Below are 12577 nucleotides of genomic sequence, written 5' to 3'. Positions count from 1 at the left end.
GATGGGTAAAAGCCGTATGTTAAAAATAAGCAAGTGACATTAATAAGCACTTGGTCCAGAACTGTAAAATAGAAATTAGATTGCCATTGCAGTCAGTATAATCTAGACTTTCCAGCTAGGGATTCTTTAAGAGAATCGGAAGGGTTAGACACAACGTTTCCCACAGGGTATTTAGTATAACTTCCTATTGTCACCTATTACTGTAATTTTTTGGTTGGTTATGTTCTATCTTTGTCACATACTTTTATTTTTCCATGTGAGATCCAGTACTTTTTTTTTTTTTTTTTTAAATCTCAAGTGTTGTAAACACTAACATTTGACAGATTAAAAGGTACAGGATGTTCACAGATGCAATCTGTAATCCCATTAGGCATTCATTCAGAAATTGGAACAAAAAAGCCTAACTAAAACAGGTTAGGTTTTACAAAAGGACAAAATAGGGTTGCAAAATTTTGGCCCAAAGTGGGGTGAAATCTGAAGGAATGCATTTTAAATTAATTAGAGCAATACTTAATAACAGAAGGTATGCAAAAGGTGAAAAAGATACTGCTATCAGAAACAGTTTTGAAATACAAGAAAATAAAAGTGACATTTGACCAATACACTTGTCAAATGCTATCAGCTATTCTTAGTATGTTGCTCTTGTTGATGTCATCACTTATTTTTACACCTAGCTTTGCTGTTAACTTTCTTCTCCTGTTAAGGATCATCTCATACTGTTTCTAAACTCTTTTAGATATGCTTCTTCATTTATTTTATTCTATTCTCATCTTTCTTTACTTCTAGAGGTTCACGCTTAGACCCCTTACTATTTCCCCTTCAAAAAATGTTCTCTTTTGATCATCTGCACATTTGGAATAAGTTTCTTTTTTCCTTACCTAAAAATCCTATGAAATAATAGGCATTATTTGGTTTCCCTCCTAATGCTCCCAAAGACTGTGGCATCTTAAAGCATTCCTAGGAGTTCAAAAGGAATAAAGGAAATTGTAATTCATTTCTTTACTGACATCACACATACCCAAACTTATTTGACAGTAACGAGCAATGAATTGAAAGAAAACCTTACTTTAAATGCATCAATATATACGGGATTTATGTGATTTATCCCTAGTCTTAGAGGTATAATAAGCAAGAGGGCTTTCCAGCCTGTGCAGAGTCCTCCTGCCTTCTTGCTTCGGCCAAGAGCACTTCTGTGCAAATGTGCACTGCTGTGGGACGCGCTGCTGCTCTGAGGAGGGCACCAGCACATTTTTTCTGCGGGAATAAAACTAGAAATCAGTCAATGCACAGAGGAACACAAAGCAGATCTTCCTCTCAGTAGTGAATTAAGCTAGTTTGCCAGGGATCTTTATAGGGCACCCAAGACAAAACGAGCCGGGCATGGCAATTACAGCTATTTAGTAGAAGTAATTCTAGCAGACAGTATGTGCTGGCACGTCCAAGTGAGACGTTAGATCAATGATTGGGGGATGACAATTTAAGACTGCAGTGACATGTCCTATTAATGTTATTAATAGTGTCAAGCTTTGCCTATAAAACGCCAGAGAAATGAAATGGCAGCAATGATGACAGTAGAAATTCTTCAAGGAGCTCTTCACATCCAGTGATGTGAGCACGAAGTTGGCATCAGGGATCAAAAAAACACAACTGAGTTTGTATGTCCTTCTTCCCTCTTCTTACCCTTGCAAGACAAAGCCATGGCCCCCCAAGTATTTGTTCATGTTTAGATACATGCTGGCAAATGGAGTCAAATCAGAAACTGTTACCAGAAAACTGATGAGGTGTCACTTCCTGATGTCTTCAATGACCACCGTATTGCCCATAGATACATAAACTGCTAATGAATTCCATTCATCAAATAAAGCAAGCTTCCTAGAAAACATTAAGGTACTAATTAATATAAACTAGTTGGATCAAAAGGGTAGCTTTACACTCAGAACCATTTATTTATTCTTTTTTTCTTAAGAAAAAACATCCTTTCTGCATTTTTTAAAGTCTCCATGTAAGAAAAAGAAAACTTTAAACATTAAATGTTTAATATCTTTAGAAAAATAGGTACTGAGTGGTACCAGGAAAAACATATGCGCTGCACCATGTGCAAACTGTTTTGTCTTACTGCTAAGTACAGTGACAGTAACAGTCCAACTACATCAAGTTTATTACTTTTTATTGCACTCGACAGTCTCTGCAATGGGTTCTTGCCCAATTGTGTCTTTTCTCATCTGGAAAAGAAAAAAATTCCTATGCCAGTTTTGCAGATTACTTTTTGCTTAAGAAATTCCACTGAATTCAGTGGAATTACTTCTGCCTGAGCCTGCGTGCACAGCAGAAATGGGGCGTTAAAAGCTAAATCAGCTAAGGGTTTGGGGCACCAAAACTTCAGTGGGAGACAGCAGCACACAGTTTTATGTCCACTTCTGCAAAATCCAAACCTTTGCGGAAGGGAGCTACACTCTTAAGCTGCACTGGCAGAATTAGCTGTTTCAAATAAGCCAGAAAGAAATGGGGGTGAGCGTTTCACCATGAAAAACTTGGCCATGAAAGATCTGGAGTCCAGGGCATGCTTCAGCTCCCCTCCCTCTTCAGATCATGTGCCTGTTCCAGGGTGTCAAAGACTTGCTGCTGAGCTCGCAGGACCTGTAGCCTAGCCCCTGCCTGAGGTAAGACACCTCCACGTACCCCTGGAGAACTGAGCAGCCTCAGTTCCTTTCAGTGTGGCTCCCAGACTATGAGGAGCTGCCCATCTTTATCCAGTAGCCTTGCTGGCAGAACTGCTGCTCAGAAAGGGAGGAATTGCAGCTCAGTTCCCTCCTCAGCCGAGATGGCTTCTCTCTGATGTTTCACACCACCACTCCGACCTACACGGTGGCACTCTCGACCTGCCAGAGCTGTGCCACTGTGCAGAAAGGAATATACATCTGTGGTGTGACTGGTGAGGGCATGCAGACGGCATAGCAGGATACTTTCCTGCAGTTTCTTCTCCTCAGGCTCTTCCTTTATTAAAATTTAGAGGTCACCCATTCCCAACTCAGTACCTGCACACCGAGCTGTGGCATGACATTCCATGCTGCACTTGTAAATAGATGGCAAGTACATTCCTGACTGTGGGACAGGGGGAGATGCAGCCTTCAAAACTCTGCCTGGGCCTTCTCTTGGCTGCCCCAGGGGAGTACGTTCTGAATGAGACTGGTATGATCTCACTTACTTTAGTACTTGAGCAACTGTATTTGGTCCAAACCATTCTCCAATTGACTTCCCCTCTCCAACACCCACCTGTGCTGTTTTCATAGTGAAAAAAAGACACACGGACACAAAATCAAAGAAAAATGAGACCATAAAGAATGTGGGAACAATATACAGTAAATACCATGACTGTCAAACATTCTAGAGTAACTGCAATCTGTACTTAGCAATAACAATTATTTTCTCAATCTATGCTCTTTTCAAAACTTAGGGAGTGCCAGTTTCTTTAATAAACAAAAGGCTTCTAAACTATAACGAGAATTACAAGTTAACAAATGTTAGTGCCCTTTATTACAAATTACAGCAATAAGCTACAAGACTGTCTGTTCTAACATTACTGACTCTGGTACCCAAGGCTTACAGAGTTTATCAAGAGCTAGATTCTAGTACATGGCTTTATTTAGGTCTCAGGGAATGTTTCTGTACTACTAGTCTTTGCGCCCATCTGCATACCTTTTTATTTTTGTATAAGCATACACATTGTCTTCACATCCACTTTTTAAAATTATGAATTAACATACTGCAAATTAGTGATTCAACACAGTAGAAATTTCAGTGGAAAAAACCTGAAAGTTTATGTTTGTTCTTACCCATCTGGTGGATTGAATAACAGCAAGCCTTCCTGTCGAGAAAGCATCGTAGGATTCCGTGATATTCTTCTGGTTGTTTTTTGTGTTTTTCCCATTGCCAATCTGAAAGGAAAAATTGATGTAGAATAAAAAATGGTGACGTTTTCATTACACTGATCAAATGTCTAGACAGCAGAAAGCTTTATAATGAGATGTTAAAAGACATTTCAATTCATCTCGAATATTTACATTTTGTGTAGAGCTCCTAGAATTCCAAGCTTGTTATTTATCATCAAGCTGCCCTTTATCATCATAGGCTAGATTGTAAAAACAGGGAAAATAAAACAAAACAAAAACATCAACTGCAAACATATTCTGACGGATCATGCTGCGTGTTGATAGCCATTCCAGTATCTCTGAGCTTCCAAGATTATTTAAAAGTACAGGCTGTGTTTAGACCTTGTTGGATTTCTAAGCACCCATTAAATAACAACATAAGATCCATACAGAAAGTCCAAACACTCCACTGGCAGCATCCTGGGATGTGACATGCATGCTTAAGAGCTTGCACCAGGGGGGTTTGGACCTCGTGCTGCTGACAAGTGAGGAGTGAAGAGAAGGGTAAGAGCACTGTCCCACGGTGGCAGGTTTTCCCTTGGCCTCAACTTGGGTGTTACACTAAAAGGTTTATAAAATAATGGCGACAGGATTCCCCATTTGTTCTCCTTCTATGCCTATTTCTCTGCTTCAGGCTGGGATGATTTCACCCAGCTGAATATGAATTGATTCATTAGGAACTGTTACCAGGGCATCAAAGAAAGTCTCACTAATAAATTCAGGGTTTGTGCTTTTAATGGAGTACTTACGAAGAAGCGTCTGCAGACAATACCGAAGTTCCCTCAGGACCAGCACTCACCTCTCCCTAAGTGTCTGCAGATCAGTGCTTGGGCCAGCATCATCTGCCCGCATCGCAGCATACATCCCCAGCCAGCGTCCGACGAAGGACCCGTGCCTCCTGTTAGGAAAGTTCAGCACAATCAGTGCAGGCTTTCAACTGGGTGCAGCACCACAGAGGACATTTCAGAGTGCTAGAAAACAGATAGGGCTGCTGAAGCCTCCATGAACTGTCCTACAGATAAAAGGCACACAGCAAGACGTTGGTTCCATGCTGTTGGTCTAATTCTAATCTCTGCATTGCACAAATAAACAAAATTCATTTATTCCTTGTGGAGCTGACTTACTCTTTTCATTCTTCAAGCAGCATTCACAAACCATTTACTGCATGCTATACAACATGATCACCTGTTTACATACAGACATAAATAAACACTGATTTTAATAATCTTCATGTTTGCATAAACAGTTAAAATGATGCTCAAAATGCGCTGATACTCTAGAAATATTTTCCCAGCCTACGAGGCCATCACTTATCTTGCTATTTAATTCAGAACAATGCAGCAAATCTGCAGTATACTCACCAATAGGCAAAAACTTTCTTCTATACGTAAACCACACGTAAACCACAGTAAACCACACGTGAACACACCTTGGCTTATTGTCTGACTTTGGCTTATGGTGCGTCTGTTGCTGTGTCCAGCACAGTGCAGCCCCTAAATTGCTACCAAAACCTTGCCACAAACCTCAATCCCCCTCTTAAAAGAGACCCTCTTGTTTGTTGCCCTTCTTTCGACACTCTCTAACAGTTTTATGTCTTCATACATATATATACAACAAAACATCAAAGAGCTCAGCAAGGTCCACCAAGGAAAGGAAGCAATGCAGGAGAAAGAAGACAGGACAACAGGGAGAATGGGCAGCATAAGGGAGGAGGCAGCCAGTGGCCTTAAAAACAAAGCCTAGAAAATAACTTCCACTAGTGGGACATAGTGAATTGGAGCTCTGGGGTCTGCATCTAGAGATGTCTTTTCTATTTATCGTCTTGTTGCGGAGATGGGTCCTCTGGCTTTGGTTGTGTTTATTCATGTTGGGCAATTATCTCCCAAGAAGAACCCCCTGTTGGACAGAAAGGTAGAGGTGTGCTCCAGAAACACAGTGATGGCAAGGAGTCCTCCACTTCATTCTGGCATTTTTTTCCAGCTGGAAGCATTCCCAGTTGTCAACGGAATTGGTTTTGAGGAGTAGGAAAGACAGCATTGCTGGGTTTCTGCTTTCTCCTCCATCCTATCAGACCACATCATGAGAGTTGTCTTTGTTTGATGTTCTTATGTCGCGTTCTGTTATTCTATATTTTTTTCTCTCTGATGTGATTTTATGTTCTTCTGTTGTTATGTTCTTATGTTCACAACAGGACTCCTTGCCAACACCGCCTCACAGACACCTGGGCCAAAGACCAGGGCCTTGAGCGGCTAGCTCACCATGACAGAGCTCATTTCCTTCCCAGTAGCTGCCAGGTGCCCTCTGGGGGCATTTCGGGGCTACAGCATGGGAAGACTTCCTTGGGGTGGGAAGCCATTGGGCTAGGAAATGGGCAATGTTCCCTAGGAAGGAAATCCCTGGGAAGCAAAAGCCTTGGGATGGGAAGTCTTGAATGGGGTGGGTACCATTCCCTGGGGAAGGAAGTGCTTGGAGAAGTCCTCCAAGAGAGGGGAATTCTTTGGGACGAGGTCTCTTTGGCTGAAGAAACGCTTCGTGTTGATGGGGCAGATTTCGTCTGGGTTGCTGGGAATGTGCCATGCGGTGAAATGGCAAGGATGGGCACTGCCGCTGAGGCCGAGAAGCTGGTCCTGGGCTGGGCAAGCCTTGGGCCGGGCAAGTGGTGGTGTGGAAGCGTCCTGGGCATGGCAAGTGCTGCGTGGGAGGGAAAGCCTGCTGGGGATGGCCAAGTCTTGCGCTGGGCAGCCTGCTTGGCTCCAAAGCCTGCAGTCCTCCCCAAGATGTCGGCGAGGGGCTGGTCAGCCGTTGGGACGCAACCCCCGTTGCCCGCGTTCCCCAAGCAACCGCCCCACTCTCCAGCCACCATGGCAGGTCCAGCAGCCGGCTCCCGCTCCTCCCAGGGCTGCGGCCCTGCTGGCGAGCCCAGCACCCCAGAGCTCAGCCCAGCGCCCTTTTTCCCACAGAGGGTTTCCCCAGACGGCTTCTGCGGGTTGCGCAGACGCAAAACTCCCCCTTCGTCGTCCCAGCCGTGCCGCCAACGGTGGCTGCCTGGCTGCTTCCCTCCCTCCCCGGAGCGATGGCGCTGCCCTTGCAGCCCCCCCAGGTACCCACCCTCCCTTCCGCACTGCCCCAGGCCACCGTCTGGCACGTGGTGCCGGGGGTCCAGGGGCAGCTGCTGCAGCTCCCCGCCAGGGTGCAGCTGCCACCTGGGGGGCACCTCCCAGCCCAGGGGCACCACCTGCAGCTTGGGCAGCTCCCCGCCGCCGCCGTGGGGCAGCTCCCTGCTGTGGGGCAGCTCCCCCACAGCGCTCCTGTGGGTGCCCCCAGTGTCTCCCAGCCCCTGCTGATGTGGACGGGGACGCTGGTGCCCCAGGATGGTGCTCCCCTCTGCTTGAGGCCCAGGGCCGTGCTCCATGGGGAGCTCCTGCACCCCGCAGGCACCTGCCTGCTGCAGGCCCCTGCCTACCCCGGCCCCCCACCACTCCTCGTGCCGGGGCCTCCGCTGCGGGGGCAGGCGCTCCCCGCGCCCCGCACCCTCAGCAGCAGCCGGGGGCAGCTGCCGGAGCCCTGCTTGCATGCCGTGGGGCTCAGCGAGGACCAGGGGCCCCCGCTGCCCGGCCCCACTCCCCCCGAGCCTGCCCAGGCTCCAGCGACCACCAGCACCCAGACGGCGACGCCCGACGGTGAGTTTGGGGCTGGCCCAGCCGGCCGCTGGGCGCCCCACACCCAGGAGCCATGGCAAAGCTGGCAGCGGGGGATGCTTGGGGGATTGCATTGGCTTGCTTTTTCCTCAGCGGCGACACTTGCAGAGGTGCCTGAGGAGCCCCTGGAGCTGCTGGAGCTGGGCCCCGATGCCTTCGCCGAGGCCTTTCCCCAGCTGGCAGGGGACAGCCAGCAGCTGCAGCACCTGCAGGACCAGCTCCCGGCCGACCTGGACAGCTCCGGCTTGGAGGAGCTGCTCAGCTGCCTGGATGCCGTGGAGCACCAGGACGCCTTCGCCGCTGTCCCCAGCAGTCCTGTCCTCAAGCGCTTCCTCTCGCAGCTGCCCGACCTCTGCGAGGACATCGAGGAGCCCAGCACACAGGGACTGGCAGCCACCAGAGCGCTGGGTGAGGTCCCCTCAAGCCCTGGGCTGCACCCCGACAAGGTGCAGGCTGGGCGGGCGCTGCAGCCCCCTGCAGCTGCTGTGCCGCCACTCAGCTCCCCCCTCAAGCCTGCAGCCCGGCCCCAGCTCAGGAGAGCCCTGCCCAAAAGGCCCCCCCTGCAGGAATTCATCCCTGCCCGCAGGAGAACCCTGCCCCAGCCTCCCTTGGCTCCCCTCAAGAGGCGCCCCGACCCTGACTGCCTCCCTGCCCACAAGAGACCCCTGCCCCAGCCTCCCCAGGCTCCCGTCCAGAGCCCCCCCGACCCTGATTTCCTCACTGCCCTCAGGAGAGCCCTGCCCAAGCCTCGCCTGAGTCCCCTCCAGAGCCCCCCCGACCCTGCCCGCAGGAGACCCATGCCCAAGCCTCTCCCCAAAAGGCCCCCCCAGCAGGAATTCATCCCTGCCCTCAAGAGAACCCTGCCCCAGCCTCCCTTGGCTCCCCTCAAGAGGCCTCAACTTCTCCCAGCCCTCAGGAGAGCCCTGCCCAGTCCCCCTCGCAGTCCCCTCCAGAGCCCCCCGCTCTGGAGGGGACTGCCCACGGCTCTGCCCACACAGCCGCGCACGCTGCAGCGTCCGGCGCAGCCCCGCGGGGACTACGTGCCCTGCGTGGGGCCCTGGGCGGGCGGCGACGCAGCGCCCACACCGCTGGAGGAGCAGGAGTCGTCGGTGCCCATCACGCCGCAGCAGCGTCCCGAGCGGGAGCGCCTCAAGAAGCTGGCCCAGGAGGAGCGGCAGCGGGCGACCCACCACATGAGGATCGGCCCCGGGCAATTCTTCGAGCAGCGGCAGAAGGACCACGCCAGAGCCTACTCTTACGGCTACCCGTGACCGACCTCGGGCTTCTCCTCGACGGCCCCCGCAGCACCCAGGCCCGCTCAGCACGCAGGCAGGCACAGAGACCTCTGCAGGCACCTGCTCCAGCTTCAGCCACGCTCCTCAGCCCTTGCCCCTCTCGCTTGCCCTCTCCCCTCTCTCGTGCTGGACCTACGCACTGCTTGCCACTCTCAGGGATGGGCAACGGCAAATGCCAATGGCAAATGCGCGCGCGCCTCACCCAGGAAGGTGGCAATGGCAAGCTGGGGGGATGCTGGCAGTAGCTGGGCTGGGAAAGCTTGCCCATGGCAACTGCTGCTTGGGACACCAAAGGGCTGAGAGACAAGACTTAGCTCTTCTTTCGGGGCATTGCTCTTCTTTGCTGCCTTCTGGATTACATTCCTCTCCTTAGGTGCTCACTCAGCAAGGCCTCTGCCTGCAGCTCTTCTTGCACTGGGACACCGAGGGGATCAGAACTGGGACGTTGTTGGGATAGGAAATGATCAGTGGGATGGGAAGTGATGATGGGGATAGGAACGCATTGGCACGGGAAAAATGGGTTTTATTTGTATTAAATTTACATTTTTAAATTTTATTTAATTTCCTGGGTTTTATTTGTATTAAATTTACATTTTACATTTTTAAATTTTATTTAAATTTCTGAGTTTTATTTTTATTAAATTTAAATTTTCAAATTTTATTTAATTTACTGAGTTTTATTTTTATTAAATTTAAATTTTTAAATTTTATTTAATGTACTGGTTGTATTATTTATTTCATGAAATCCACTTTATTGACTGTGTTGTACAGTATGGCATTGTTTCATTATTATAAAATGATAAGTATTTAATATTATTAATTAAACAATATTTATATATTTTATACTCGTAAGGGGGTGTCGAGAGGCAGGAGACCTTTTCTCCATTAACACCAGCGACAGGACCCACGGGAACGGGGTTAAGCTGAGGCAGGGGAAATTTAGGCTTGACATAAGGAGGGGGTTCTTCACAGAGAGGGTGGTTGCACACTGGAACGGGCTCCCCAGGGAAGTGGTCACTGCACCGAGCCTGTCTGAATTTAAGAAGAGATTGGACCGTGCACTTAGTCACATGGTCTGAACTTTTGGGTAGACCTGTGCGGTATCAAGAGTTGGACTTGATGATCCTTAAGGGTCCCTTCCAACTCAGGATATTCTATGCTTCTATGATTCTATGATTCTATGATACATTATAAATTATCAATATTCTCATTTCTTATTTTGTTTGTTTTTATTCCTTTTGTACCCTATTAAAGTCTCTTTATCACAGTGCACTGGTTTGTTCTTATACTTTTTCTTACACTGTGGAGCCCAAAACTGCACTCAGTACTCAGTACATGGAATACCAAGAGACACTGCCTGTCATTTTCTCTTCTCTGCAGAAGCTCTGTTGCTAACACTGTCCAGAAATCACCACTGTCACAGACAGTAGTAGCATTCCCTCCTCCCACAGTTGGTTCTTCCCCCCCAAGACTTAGACACCATCCAGAAAAATAAGAAGAATAATACTAATAAAGTAAATAAAATAAAATAAAATAAAATAAAATAAAATAAAATAAAATAAAATAAAATAAAATAAAATAAAATAAAATAAAATAAAATAAAATAATAAAATTAATTAAAATAGTCAAAAGCCGTCAGGAAGGCAGTGGTGCAGACTGTGGAGAGCCTGGGTTCAAATCCTTCTTCTGTGAGGCTCTGAACCTATATCCCACCACAATCTCTCTGCTAATGTATGGCAGGGAAAGGAGGAAGAAAGAACGTATCTCCTGCACTTTCCATTTATTGTTGACTGACAATTCTGTAGAGTTATAAAGCCTCAATCAGTGAGATACAGGGTTCTTCTCACATTGTCTCACTGTGCCCTAAGCGGAACAGCTCTCATTTAATAGATGCTTCACCACAAAATCATGAGTCATCTGCAGTTTTGAACTTTTCTGGGATCAAGTCCCTTCAGATGGTTGAGGAATCTGCTCCAGCACCTATGTAAACTGGTGCTCTACTAAGCTAGTGAGTGAACAAGAGAGAAATCCTCTGCTAGATGACTTGACAAATTGGGTCTGAAAATAGTGTTGAGGCAGAATAGTCCACGATTTTTGCCTTGGGTGCACAGAGGGATTGGGTGTTGTAGACTTCTTTTATTCTTCATTAAGATAAACATTTTCAAAAATGTGCTTGTTCAACCTTGCTCCCACTGTGTGCATGGGAGGGAGATAACTGAAAGTGGGGAGCGTTGCTTGGATCCTGCAAGTGGCTGAGGTCCAGTGGGGTTGGAGGCTTTCTTCCTCCTTTTGGAAATGCAAAGCAACCCTGCACCTCCCCTGCACTTGCAGGAGGATCGTGACAGCCCAAAGCACAGCGGCTTTGTAATTGCTGCATACACTTCGATCGGATTTACGTGGCAAGGGTTTGGTAGCAGGGGCCTGCAGGGATGGCGTCTGTGAGAACAATCCAGACAACAGCCAGCTCCAGATAGCTCCAAAAGGGCCCCGGCGCTTGCCAGAGCTGAGCCAATAAGCGATGTTGTTTGCACCTCTGGGAGAGCAGATGTAAGAAGGGGGAAATACTGCTGCACAACAGAAGCTGGAAGAGCAAGGAGCGAGAAGCAGCCCTGCAGCCCCCAAGGTGAGTGCAGCAGGAGGCAGGAGGTGCTCCAGGCTCACAGCAGCAGTTCCCCTGCGGGCTGTGCAGGGAGAGGCCCCTGGTGGAGCAGGCTGTCCCCCTGCACCCATGGGTCCCCCATGGAGCAGATCTCCACGCTGCTGCCCCCCTGTGGGTGGAGGAGCCCCCGGTGGAGCAGGTGGCTGTGGCCTGGAGGAGGCTGCGGCCTGTGGAGAGCCCCCGCAGGAGCAGGCCCCGGGCCGCAGCTGCAGCCATGGAGAGGAGCCCACGGGGAGCAGGGGCAGAGAGGGACCTTGGAGGAGGGAACTGTATCCTCTTTTTTCATCGGTGCTGAGATTGAGGATCAGGATTTTGTGGTAGGAATTTGTTTAGATGAACCAATTTACCTCCATATGGGTTTTGTATGTTTGTTTCACCTTGTCTTGCAGGACCATCTTGGCTGGGTCTGCAGTGTTGTGCAAAAGTGAAGTTTTTCACAATAAAGAGCAGCTTTTTTTTCGGGGAAAAGGCTGAGGTGGCCTTCATCAGAGTCTTGTGACCTGAAAATGCAGAAAATGGGTGCATGGCTGGCTGGATGGGTGGGTGGGAGTTGGGAATTCAGCCTTGGGATCAGAACTGGGACGTTGTTGGGATAGGAAATGATCAGTGGGATGGGAAGTGATGATGGGGATAGGAACTCATTGGGATGGGATAAATGGGTTTTATTTTTATTGCATTCAATCCACTTTATTGACTCTGTTGTACAGTATGGCATTGTTTTATTACTATAAAATTATAATGATTATTATTTAATCTTATCATGTTTGCATCTGTTGTTGTGAAGCAATGTTAAGAACAGCAACAAAATAGTTACCTACTTGGTAGCAGCATCCCTACGTTTGCTGTTGTCTGCTCTGTGCATTTTGAAGACCGTTCCATGCTATGCAGCCCCTTCAGGAGGAAATGGATGGTTCTAGGAAAATGCGTCTTGACCTGATGCAAAGCTGTGACTCAGCACCCTGCAGCCCCCTCAACCCCTGGCATTTTACCTGCAGC

The sequence above is a fragment of the Anas platyrhynchos genome, chromosome 9, assembly GCF_047663525.1.
Source record: "Anas platyrhynchos isolate ZD024472 breed Pekin duck chromosome 9, IASCAAS_PekinDuck_T2T, whole genome shotgun sequence".
In the NCBI taxonomy this organism is placed as follows: domain Eukaryota; kingdom Metazoa; phylum Chordata; class Aves; order Anseriformes; family Anatidae; genus Anas; species Anas platyrhynchos.
This window is presented reverse-complemented; position numbering follows the sequence as displayed.